Source organism: Cyclopterus lumpus, chromosome 19 (genome assembly GCF_009769545.1).
Source record: "Cyclopterus lumpus isolate fCycLum1 chromosome 19, fCycLum1.pri, whole genome shotgun sequence".
NCBI lineage: Eukaryota > Metazoa > Chordata > Actinopteri > Perciformes > Cyclopteridae > Cyclopterus > Cyclopterus lumpus.
This window is the reverse complement of record NC_046984.1, coordinates 11,416,466-11,429,536: the sequence shown is the minus strand read 5'-3', so window position 1 is coordinate 11,429,536 and position 13,071 is coordinate 11,416,466.

Below are 13,071 nucleotides of genomic sequence, written 5' to 3'. Positions count from 1 at the left end.
AAAAAAGTTCAGTCACATTTCTGTGTTTTACTTTTATGTGGTAGGATGTAGTTTGTCTGTTGTAGTAACACGTTAATGTGTCTGTATTAATTTGAAGTGAAATTAATCTGTAAATACATTTATTCAGTTTGAAATATTTGATTGTCTTTATATTTCTTGAACGAATGGGTAAAGATAAAATAGGTGCTTTACGTCAACAGCTCCACCAACAAGCTCCACTAGATGGCAGCAGTGTACCAGGCTGCTCAATCCGTGGTTGCAACATTCATGCTACTTAGTGAGTTACAGTCCCGGAGGTGATGCGTAGAGGTTAAATGAAATGTCACGCTTCAAAATGGCTAAATATCTGAATACATCATTAAATACTTCAGAACTATAAACTCTTTAAAATTGCATTTGTGCATAACAACTCTACACATAAACATTAAATAGATACTTCTGTCCACATGACAACTGCACACTCTTATCATGAGTCTTTGTCAATTGCATTTGTTGCATTTATGCTAAACTCATAACAATCAGACACTGACAGTTCAGCAAAATGAACTTGTAAAGTGAACAGTATACCATTTTTTAAATGTATAACATATTTGATTAAAGTAACCAGTGCATGCAACCAGCAGCTTTGTGGTAGCGTTTAAATGCTGATTTGGTGATGAGAAATGTACACAATGAATAATGTCTACTTGTTGCATCTACTGGTAGTGAACAGCTTATTTTGAGTTTTTACCTTTTTAATGTTTAGTAGTAAACGTATCCAGTAATTCAAAAGAATATAAGCAAATATTAGAGGAAAGATTGAAAACATCAACACTGGTACATATTTTCTGCTTCCTTATTGTATTCATAATTTTGTCACTTCATATTTCTTAACCCACAGGTTTAGAATGACTGGTTCACAAGTGGCAATACAATGCCAGCATGCAATATAGTAATAAATCAATAGAACATGTTCCTGTACATATTTCTAATGGTTGTCCCGGGTGACAGCATGTGAAACCAATCATGACTCTTCGGCTCCCAGAAAGATCTTCTGACCCATCGCCTCACTTTCTCCCAGATTTGCTGACTGGGCTATTTTTTTTCTTTTTCTTCCAGAGGCCCTGCTAAACTACTAGAGTCTCTGTATATTCAAAATAATATATATTTTTTTAAAGTGCTGAATGGCACAAGTGCATAATTAACCAATATAGGCAGCAGCTTGCTTGGGTCCGAAGTATCCTACTGAAGGGGCCCCGAGGAAGGTCCTCTAACCCTTTGTACTGCATACTGTATGAACTCACCTGCCCCAAAGGACAGATGCTGAACAATGTTCGGTTCAGCTAAATACTATACAACATCACTGTGTCGTAACCTCCATTGTGGTTTAACCCAGTGGTTGGCGTGTGCCATATCAACATTAAAGTAAGCATCTGTTATTTTATTCCATCCATTTAGACATGCATAACAACATTGTTAAGAAACATTTTTTTTCCCATAATCATCAATCGAGAAGGCAGCGAGTCCGAGCCAGTCAGAGGCACAGTAGGGTGGGTCTTCACAGAATCCATCAAACTACTTTGAATAAGGCGCTACTGCCAATGTTCATGCAGAGGAGAGCACACTTACACATTTACTCTTACATACTTACTGGTAGTGTGTCATTGATTGAGCGGCCAAGTGTCAATGATGGCACATTGCCTGAGGCTGCTTTCCCCTGGTTTAATCCATCCTTGGAAAGAAAATCACACGTCCTCCTGTTATTGAGCTGCAGCACAGTCGACTCCTCCACTGCCTGCGCACATACAGTATGTGCACATACAAAAATGTGACTTTTTTGCATCTCTCTCAAAGTACTTCCACAGAAATATAAATATCAGCTCGGGAAAAGGACAACAAAGCTGGACAAATACAGGGGAAGAATAAACAGGACTGTTATGTACCGGTTTTCTTGACATTGCCTTCAATTCCTCATTGTTTGTTGAAATGATTTTGATAATCGTATCTTGCCAAGTTTTTTCCTAAACTATCTTTTTATTTATTTTGTTACATGTGTAGTTTACGCATCTTCGGTTTCTCCTAACTTCCCAATATCAGAGTTTGCAATAAATAAACAGCAAGCCCTTTTACAGATGTTCCTGCTGGTGGACAACCCAGATCTAAAATGGTGAATGAAAATGATGCCACACAGCGACTCGCAGTAATATCTAAGTCCCAAACTGAATCAATAATTCACATGAGGGTTTGGATTTGTCAGCTTTATTCAGTCACATTAGCAGAATAGTGTTAGCTGAAAAGGTTCCACCATTTCTCAATGCATTTGCTCCCGCTGGTATACTATATGGCTCGACTGGAGCCATAGAATATCCTTTGGTTATTAAAACATTTAAATTTTAAAGCACACGTGTAAATCGAGTTCCATTCACCGGCTTCAGTTCCAGGCTCTTGGTATTGTTGTGCAAGCTGGCAGAATGGAGCCATCGTTAATGGTATTAGTAACACCTGTGCTTGTCCCACCATGACTGGTTGAAAGACCCATTGAGTGCATTCTCCCACGAATGGTTTCTTTTTACTTCCACACTCAAATACTACCAAGCGCTTCATTACAATCAATGTAGCCATTTCTGGCAAGCCTTTGCAACCAATTTGTTAAATGTCAGGGAAATAAAAGAAAGCCTGAGACTGCAAGCTCTCCCTTCTGGAGCTCCTTGAATCTCTATTTGCTGTCAACCTTTTCAAACTGCTGAGCCGCGCTTTTCTTCGGCATTGCTAATTTCTCTATTGTCGACCGTGTCACTCAAACGTTCTGCCTGGCTTTACGTTCAATGTTACTGCTTGGAGTATATCCACATCCTTCCTTTTCCTCCCTTCATCCTTTCATCCCGCGCATACTCTTTCATCGTTCCTCAAACACGAGCCTGAGGCCGACTGCAGGTCTCTGTGATGTTACCGAGCAGCTTCCGATTTGCTCGGCTACACTGATTATTTAATTTTTTTTTACAAAATTCCTCTATATTAAATCCTGGTATTTTCTTAAAGACAGTCACTTTAAGTTCTGATAACTGTCAACATTTCTAGACTGTCAAAGTTGATCTTGCTGTATAATTCCACTTTAATATATATTTTTGTTGCCATGCTAGCAGCATTGCTCATTGCAGCATTGTTGATTTTGGCAGCTATTTTAGATTAAGTCTTCAAACGAAAATGCTTATTAGAGTTATTCACATTTTAGCCATTTTTATGACTATGATGAATATTTGAATCCAATTTTAGTCATCAAAAAGTAATTACATGTTAGTCAACTTTATCCAACAATTTCTGCTTTTTTTCTTCCTCTACTATCTACTGTCCCTATCCCCATTTGCAATTCCAGTTTAGCCCAACAGGTAACTATTCTTTTTTTTAACATTTTCTTTGTTAAATGTAAAATAACAAGTTGGCAAAGATAACACGCCGCTATGCTCATGTTTCAGTATATACTTTGTGTTACAATCGCATCATGTTTCCCATCACTGTGGTGTGCAAATGTATTACATGTCAGGCATATGAGCCACAAAAGATGTAGACAGTGAGTTCAGCAATTTGCCATCTCCCCTTCAGCACATAAGGACAGTTTGCAGTTTGTTGATGAGCCGTAGAGCATCAAAATAACCTCCCAGCTTATCCTGTAGATAAGCAAGCAAGAGAGCCAGGCATTTGCCAGTTAGTTAAGCTTTATAGCTGCTCACAAGGAGGGAAATTGGAGAGAGAAGTGGTGAAAAGAAGAGGAAGTAAGAATAAAGGCAAATGGAGGAGGCAGGAGAAGAGAGCTTAGATGTATTTTCAGCCTGAAAGTGCTACATCCTTAACTAAGGATATTATTACAGCAAAAAACTCCAGCTATGCTCTCTGGAGTAAGGCAGCAGCTTACAGCATGAAGGCAGTGCAACATTTTATCTTTGCTGTCTGAGCAAATTTAGTCTTGAACTGAATATCAATTTCCTGGTTTTACTCAACATTAATAGAAAAGCAATGGTGTCACTGTCCTGCTAATTTGTATTTGTGTGTGCCTGTTCATGTAGATCAGCATCAAGCACTGAACAAAAATTGTTCTGACAAGAAATAGAATCGCAGCCAAATGAACTGAGACTGATATTTAATATAACAGACATTTTAATTTACAAGTTCCTGCAACTGAACTATGAACATTGCATTAATTTGTTTGATTTAGAATGTGTTCCTCAGATGGAAATGATCGTCGTAGTGTAGAGTTTAAAAATCACATTTTACCTTCACATTCTTTGTGGGATCAGTTTACGGTTTAATGGCTTTGCAGATCTTTTTTAATGCAGTGCTGAGGCAAGTTTCCATAACTGTATCAAGCTCTAGAGTTATGCTGAGGCAATCTGAAGTAAGTGGCTATAAAACTGTATTGCTTGCGAAACATCAGCAAAACTAAAGGAAGTGAAGGTACACCTAAGTTCATGGCTGTGGTGTGTCGACACTGAGCATTTTGCTCTAGTTGTTCATTGTCTGCTACTTCTATTGTATTGTTAATGGAAAATATTGAACATGTTTTTTTGTGGGTTTTTTTTCTAGAACTATGGTAAGCTTTCAGCACCACAGAGAGATCCACACCACTCGATTACTGTTAGCTATTATGACATATATATTATGATATATACAGTACATGTAATATTCATTCCGTCATATTCATTATAAACATTTGCTTGTATAATATAAGATTATCGCTCACAATACATTATATAAACAAACAAAACCAACCGTAAATGTTGAGCTCCTTGCATTTGGAACTAACACGTTTCATCACTAGGTCCACTTACTGGGCTTTCCCGGGGCTTTCAGAGATATCTCATGGCCTTCACCAGCGACAACAATTTGATCAAACTGATAAGCAAACTGCATCTGCTCCATATTGGACCTTGTGATAACATTTGTTTTGGTCAAACAATACAAAATAGTTTTTTAATCCTGTCAGGTAGTTTTATTCACCTCTTGTTTTTTCGCCCCGGAAGAGCTACTTGATAAATCCCTGGCATGAGTAGCAAAAGGTCAAGAAGAAATGCCATCCTCCCATTTCTAAGCAGGAAATTAGTAGTAGTAAGTTGTACAGTATCTGAGACTGTGTCATTTGGCCTGTGTCCTCCACTCATTTCTCCTGTCAGCAGCTGTTTTTCCACACAATGATGTGTCTGTAAGGTTATCTGTAGCACTCATTAAAAAGCAATGAAAGTTTATTGTCCCTTCATCCCCGTGGGGCTGGGGCGTGAGTCAAATGGCAGTGACAACCCCTTTTGGCATGTCCAACACAAACCCCAATGTCCTTCTGGCCACCTGCCCATCCTCTCTGCCTACCGCTCCCTCTTTCCATCTCTCTCCTCTCTCACTGATTCACTGCTGCTGATAAGACATATTTTTTTCCGATGTCTCTCCAGAGAAATATCACTGTTTTACTCCTGTAGACAATCACAGAAATTTACTGTGTGCTGCTCCATCATATGTTAATATAAACTTTGTTTTTCTTTATGGTATGATGGTCAATTATCTTACTCCCAAGAGGATTTTAAGTGTGCCGTAACACTCGTGTAATATCTTAAAACGTAGTGTTATTATGGTAAACTGATTTAAAGGACACATTAATGTCCCCCAGTGCACTAATCATTTCTGTGAGTCACATCCCGTGTATGATGTGAATGTCACAATATGTGTTGGAATTTCAGCCGATTAACTATAATATTAACTATTATACTATAACTATTATTAAGTATGATATCGTTCTTTTATACCCCTGCGTAAGACTTTTCTGGTTTGTACCTTTCAATTAATTAACTGTGTATTTATAGGTTATTCTATTCTAGCTTTTTTTAAATGTATGACCGTATCTTGTATTTTGTTTTAATCTTTTTAAATCCCATTTAAATGTGTCTTTTAATAATGTTTTGTATTTCTTTAAAATATTCATGTCTTTGGTGTTTTATGTAAATTACTTTGAATTAACATGTTGTAGACAGGTGCTACACAAATATATAGTTTTTAAGGTAAATATATTTTTCTTTTCTAAATTGTGTTTATTATCACCAGTCAGCCAGTGGCTTACATTCATTTCCCTACGATATGGTAAAAAACTTAGATTAGGAGAGAGAGAGAGAGAGAGAGAGAGAGAGAGAGAGATTGTGAATGTGGTCAATTTCCACTTAGATATGGTCTGGTCTAGTATGACTTGATGCCACACTCACACACACACACACACACACACACACACACACACACACACACACACAGTTTTCACTCATAAATGCATTAACTCCAAAACCTTGAGCCTAAAGTCCTAAACCCTAAACCCTAAAGCAGTAAAGACCCAACCGAACTTCTTACCAAGAGTAGTGAATTCCAAAGTGGTTCTCACATGGAGAGAGAAACATGAGCATCAGCGGCATTTCATGGTCTATGTTTTAGCTCATATCATTTACCAAAACTATGACAAGCAGCCACACGCACCGTCAGACACTGACAGTGTGTGAACAGACGCCACTTGGTACAGCAGCTCTGCCTCTGGAGCTAAATATAACTGTCACGTTTGTTGAGCAAATTATTTAGAAGTTGGCTCCACAAGTGAATCTGGCAAATCTGCAATGGGAAAAATCACATTTCCCTCTGAAATGTAGCTGAGTATCACAAACTGGAAAGACCCAACTAAAGTACTCCAGAACTGTACTGCAAGTACAGTGGAAATGTGTTTCCACCTGTACATGATATTAACATGTGTGCTTTTTTCGAAGTAGCTACCTTAACTAGCAGTTTGTTTGGTACTTGAATCTTTTTGACTTTTCCTCTACACCCATGGGGTTTTATTTTCCTTGAAATATCTCAACAACTGGTGCATGGATTGCCATGAACTCTTCTACGGACATTCATGTTGTCCCCCAGGATGAAGAGCAACAACTTTGATCTCCTACCTCTTCATTGCCAGCGCCCCCAGCCGGTCAAATCTCTCGACCACAAACTTGCTACGCAAATGTCAGTATTTATTGGCAAATGTTAGCATATTAATCACGCTAAACTGAGATGCTGATCATAATCGCCTCAACATTAAAGCGGCTTAACATTAGAATGATAGCCCTGTTATTGTGATGTTAGCATCTAGCTTAAAGCCCCGTCGTGCACAACAGCCTCGCAGAGCCAATAGAACGGCTGCAGACTCTCAGCCTCGTGGAGCTGCATCTCCAGAGGGTTTTGTTGTTCACGAAAGACTAAAGTTTCCCCTCACACAGTAACCTACACTGTGTTGGGATGAATCTACATTATGATGCTTTTTAGTGTTACGTGCATTGTTAAACTGACACAAAGCATGCAATACTAAGCCTCTCCAGATAGAAGCGGTCTCTTGACTAATTTGTCCCATATATATTTGTAACTACTTCACCACATGAGGGAAAGTGTTCTCTAGGTTAACCACATTATATTCATCTTTGATTGCTGACTGAGTGTGTAATTATCCATGTTATTGTGTGAGGCAGCACGTAATATGCTTTTTTCCTGTAATCAGGTCAGAATAATTTTTTATATAATCAGGAAAAGGTTAGACCATTTAATTTCTTGTTGTTATTAAGTTATAATCGTTTTATTTTCTAATAATGAGGTTAACGTCTGAGTTGTGATCGCTTCACATGCCGCTGCGCCTCACTGTTTATGTCTGCCTCAAAACACAAACACGCACACATTAGACTGAATCTTTTCATTTATCTCACAGTCGGACACAAGCATCTGTTGTTCATGTAACACTCACACCTTGTATTCCATTTCTGCCTATTCACAGCATTTGGGTTTTTACTGCAGGAACATGTGTTTCTTGTGGTCTTACGATGCCTATTCTGGTTGTCTATACATATTACATAATTTAACCTGTAGTAAGATCAGATGTTGCTTTCTATATATGGTTGGTTATATATACGTATATTATATATAAGCGTCTTTGTGTGTTTTGAAAAGCGCTATATAAATTCGATGTATTATTATTATTATTATTATGATTATTATATATTGTGATTCCTTTTAATGAAATCAGGTTTCACACCTCAAGACCGTCCTCTGTTTGTTCTATCCTTCTCTTTTTTCACTCTTCCTTCTCTCGCACCAAACTCTCTCCTAACATCTTATTTTCTTGACAGCCTGAAAGTCTTGCTCGCTCAGTTATTTTGTGATAGTTCACACTTTTTTACATTTAATAATTCACAGATTATCTGCTGGAAATAAATCCTACAGCAGCTGAACATTGGGTTTTCATATTGTGTCATCAGATTCTGGACACAGTGTAAAATGTCTCATTCTCTTTATGAAAAGAGACACACCAACGCCTACATTTAAAAAAAAAAGCAACATAGATCCAACACACAAACGTAGAAAAATCTGGGCCATGTATTCTACAAGGAGAGGGATCACTGTGAACAACTCTTCAAAGTGATAAATAAAAAAACAAGGCAGCTTCGCACATGAGCAAACGTTTGCTTGTTACATCATGAAAGAGATTTGTCTTCCATCAGGAATTAGTAGGTTACCGTTTGACCCAGATACAGCTGGGATATGTGCATGTGCATTGCATCAAAGACTTTAAACTAAGCAACTCATTTAAATAGATGATATAGTTTTTCACCTCGTGGGCTTACATCTTCAAGCAAGGCGGAGTGACTTGTAGCTTTTTTTTTTGCTGTTGTAAGACAACAAGGATGAGTAGTTGTTCTTCATTTTTCCCCCGAATATTCAGATTCTCTCCAAACTTAAATTCACGTTGCCCTTGAAATCTACTCTCCAACACAACTACAACTCCAACATACACTCCAGCAGCACACATTTAATCACTTTCTTTGTTCATATTTCCATCATAAACCAACTACCAGGGAATTGCATGCAGATTTTGTCTAGATTCCAGTCGTAAAGTTCAAATCAAGATCTCTGCGACAGTTCTGATCCTCAGTCGGGAGGCAGGAGATTTGCATCCTAAACCTTGCTGCTCACCACAAGATAACATGTGGCAATTGTCCGCAGTGACATACCCGATGTTGCACATACCAGCTCACACTCTCCGAGATCTTGAAAATCTGTAGTTTGGGCCAACTCAGGATTAAAATCACAATCTGAATCATGCAGTGTGTCTCAGACTTTAGTGACATGAGGGAAATGTGGCTGCTGAGAGTGTCTGGCAGGCCTGACCAAGAGAGGAAGGAATCTGTTGGAATTTAGTTGCTAAAGCAAATGCTTAGTTTGATCTTTAAAGAGCTCAGCATTGATTTAGCGTTGCTCTTCTCAAACATTGTCAGACCCAAGGTGGATAGTTTGAAACAATCAATTTGTCTGACCATATATTGTTTCTTGTATATACCATGCAATCTTCCTCTTTTAAGATTAATATAGGCTGCTTGCCTCAAACAGAGATAAAGAATGGACTACAGAGAAATGGGAAGCTCACTTTTTTTTCTGTGTGTGAAATCTGATCAATTGCCTCAATTGATGTCACTGGCAGATTTTACGCAGTTCCTTCAGGATTCACAAAAGTCACAACTTTTCTCAGATATGCAGTGGTACGCCCCAATACCTGTATTTTGATGTGTATAATATGTAGATTTCACCTTTAACCTCGACACCAACCAACCAACCAGCCAGCCATGATACAGAAATGTCTAATCTCCTATAATTGTATTCCATCTGGTTAGTAATGTAACAGATATTAGTTTGAGTGTTTAATGAATCCTTTGTATCACATAAATATTAGTTTATTCTGTTCAATGAAGCCTGAGGACGTACCTAAAGGGCAACGATTGTCAATGCATTAAGGGATGTAAGTGAGGATGATGATGACCTGATTTATTTAATTATTATGAATTGTTGTGATTTGTGACATTTTTATTTGTGAAATTTGAATATCATATGTAGAAAAAATCCATCCATCCATCCATCCATCTATCCATGCGTCCTTTATGGCCACAGATACTGTACTTTCTTTGATCTGTTCAATACGCCGCAGCTACCACTATTACTGTAAAATACTGATTATTTATTCACTATTACAGCCTTTATTCCCACATTTTTTACCTTTAATTTTACCACTAAATTGTATTATCTTTTACCTCTAAGCTGTTGACAAATGCATTAATTACAACTACATGTTACCCACATTAATTCTGTGGGTCTTTCATAAAATCAGTTGGCACCATGCAGGGAAGCTCCCGAGCCCTGGGTTAGATGTGTGCAAACTTAATTTACTTTCCTGCACTTTCTTTTGAAGTTGGGGATACGATGTTAGAGAGATAATGTGCATTAAGCGAGGTCATTCCCACAGTGTCTGTGCATATAGTGAGGAAGAAAAAAGCTTTTGAATTGTGCTGAAGTATGAGAACAACTTATCAAAGTTACTCCAGGGATGTTATGGTTTGTTTTATGTAATAGTTTTATGATAATAGTCAACCATACCTGTACGTATCATCAATGTGTATTCAGTTACAGCATCGATTTTACAAAACAACACAAATCTAAGACCTATTTTCACTGTGGAGAAGGACCTGTATTGAATGGTGGCCAAGCAGCACCACATGGGAACCTGTCAGACTCCAGATAAACCACAAACCAAGCAGAGCCGAACCAATGCCTCCCAAAGCAATAACTAAAATCTCTGGCCACCCTGCGCTAAGAAACAGCTGACGTCAGCTGTCTCACCAGACAGCCTGCTGCGATATGGCTCCTTTTCCTCTGGAAATAGATGAGATACAAAGTTGGCATACATGACGAGTGATAACGAGCAAACAAGAGGGAGAGTGTATTGACAGATTTAAAGAGTGCAGAGCTGAGAAGAAGAGAGGATATATACTGAGAGAGTGAATTGTGCACTTTCAGTATCATATATGTAAATGAAGTCAGACACCTGGTCACCCGTGTTATGTTCAAAGTAAAAGAAATGTATACTGCCCTTTACAGAGAGTCCAACGTGTGCGTTTTGTGTGTGTGTGTGTGTACTACATGTGTGTGTAAAAGAGACAGAGACAGAGTGAGTGGATGGAGGGTAATATATATCGTAACTAGAGTGAATAAAGTTCCCCCGAGCAGTAAATAAAAGATGATGCTACAAAATGGATACCAGCTATAGCTCTGACGTGACAAGAGAAAAAAAGATATGACTGTTTTTATTCTTTTATCTGTTTTCCATGTGATTTGCCGTGAAAGATTGATGCTGTTTTTTATGTTTTTCAGGGACCAATAGTTATGAAACTTGCATTCATAAGACACAAATAGCCATTGGGCATTTAGATCCAACAAGCAGCCCCCCCCCCCCCCCCCCCCCCCCCCCCCCTCCCCCCCCGCCCTGCACAGATAATCACTCAAACATTGTGTGGTGTCTGCCTGACTGATGAACTTTGCCTATATATGCAGTAAGGTCATACCTTCTTCAGTTCAGTTTCCCAATTGAGTTTTAAAGCTGATACTAGCTCTGTCTCTGACACACACAATTACAGTGAGCAGCCTTTCATGATAAAATAATGGGGTCTTTCATCTGCATAATTACCTTCGCTTACAGACAGACAGACAGACAGACAGATAGATAGACAGACAGACAGACATAGACATAGATAGATGTGCCTATGCATCTAGGGTTCGGGTTATTATCATGCACTATGCCTGCTTGGGTGAGAAGCAGAAACAAATAGTAGTCAGCGCCATTTCTTTCTTCCAAGTTGTATCTATATTTAGCTCATACTAGTAGAATACAGCACATACTGTACACAAATAAATTCCCAGTGTCTCGATTAAAAATAAACCTACTCGGGTGAGTATGAAACCACACAGTTATATGAAGGGAAGTCTTCTGAATAGTCACATGCAGGCAGGCAGAGAGGAGCTGTCCTTGGTGCTGAAGCAGCCACCTGTGCTTGGCTACTGGTGCTTTCTTCAGACTGGTGTGTCTTTCTAGTCACCTGTGGCTCTCAACAACTGTGTTACGCATCAGCATTGCTTGCCTGATAAGTTTTACAGGTCAGGTAGGTCAGGTATGGGGGCATGCGCCAAGGCAGCACGTTGCTGCGTCCACCTTCCGACGGTACTCCCGGGGTCTCCGTATGGCCATCCTCCAGGCGGACACTCGTCCCAGCCCCATTCCACCGAAGTAACGATCAACCTGACGAAGCCACGAGGCACATGGGCGACCCCTAGGTCTCCTCCACCCAACAGGGTCTCTCAAAGAGTAAGAGTAAGTTTTACAGTCTGCTTTAACCTACTTTAAATTAATTTCAGCACCAGCATGGTAGCTAAAAAGAGCATTAGCAGCTATTTACTATTTGTTTTGAGTATTTGATTTACTGCTCTATTCACAATAGTTGTGGATTGTATTTAATGTTGCTAGTTGTTTTGTTTGTTCAGCAAAACTTTTATCTCAGGTTTATATTAGTATGCAGGCACAGGACCAGCATGGTAAGGGTATATTTTTTATATTTTTCTAGTTTCTATATGTTTTTGTTTTCATGCTTGTAAATAATTAATAAACCCCAACAATGGAAGTATTTGCTTGCGAATCATTTATTATTTGAATCAATGGCCTTTTGATTTCAAATTGGTTTGATTCCGATTAATATGAAAGTGAATTATGTCATATATGTGTCTATACTGGAAAGTAAAGGATGACGCTTACAAAGCTGGACCCCAAAAACGTAGAATTCAATCCTAAATCTCGTAGCACCTGCTTCTCCAAACGTCATCATCCCTGAGCCAATCAGCACGCGCCCTACCGGTCCCACGAGCGGATTTTGAGACGCCTCGACCAATCAGAAGGAGCCAGGCGCTTCGTCACGGCGAAATCAAAGTTGTTGTAAGAGCGCGTGTGTGCGCGAGTGGGGAGAAAAACGGTGCCGGTGTACGAAAGAGGCTCGAGACAGCGGGGAGAAGTGGACAAACCTACCGGCAGCGGCTGCTGGATATTTACCTACAGCAATTACGTCTCCATCGGTCTTTTCTGCACACATTTAGAGTCTTCCACGGGAAATAAGAAGCACCTTTTTCTCGGGACGTCGTATCATTCCGATGAAAGATGACTTGACAGTTAAAACTATAGCT